The sequence below is a fragment of the Cyclopterus lumpus genome, chromosome 25 (genome assembly GCF_009769545.1).
Source record: "Cyclopterus lumpus isolate fCycLum1 chromosome 25, fCycLum1.pri, whole genome shotgun sequence".
Lineage (NCBI taxonomy): Eukaryota > Metazoa > Chordata > Actinopteri > Perciformes > Cyclopteridae > Cyclopterus > Cyclopterus lumpus.
In genome coordinates, this window is record NC_046990.1 from 821,788 (window position 1) to 822,416 (window position 629).

Here is a 629-nt window from a genome sequence, read left to right on the forward strand (position 1 = left end):
AGCCCCCGTGTCAAAAGCCTCGCCGTCTTACCGTGCCTGTGGTAATATTCAACGCTGGCCAAACAACCTGGATGTGCACAACCTCTATTCCTGTGAAGGACAAGAGAGCCTGTCTATATGCAAAGAATACAGAGGAAATGTATCCCACTTGTTGAAAGAAAAGCCTGTTAACATTCATGGAACAAACTATTTGGTTGCAAATAGATCCCCTACGCCTGTATCTGACATTTTCCATATTGGAACACACACTCACTCTTTTTCCCTGTCACTGACAGGAAGACTCCTACACCAAGTGACTCCTCTCTCTCTCTCTCTCTCTCACACACACACACACACACACACACACACACACACACACACACCAACCCCTGCTGTCTCCCAGAGCTGTGACTGTGGGAGGGAGGCCAAATTGTTTGTCTCTCCGTGTATCGAGGCTCTGCAGCGGGGATGAGACCATGAGAACCTCTGCTCCCTGTCTGGCTTCTGGCTGATGGCTCCATCAGGGTGGAGCAACAGGGAGTCTGAGGCTGGACCAGGTTGGACGTTTGTGTGGGTGAGTGTTGTGCGTTTGAGGAGAGGTGGGCTGATCCTTCAGGAGTCAAGAGTGATGCTGCCTACAACCGAGGAGA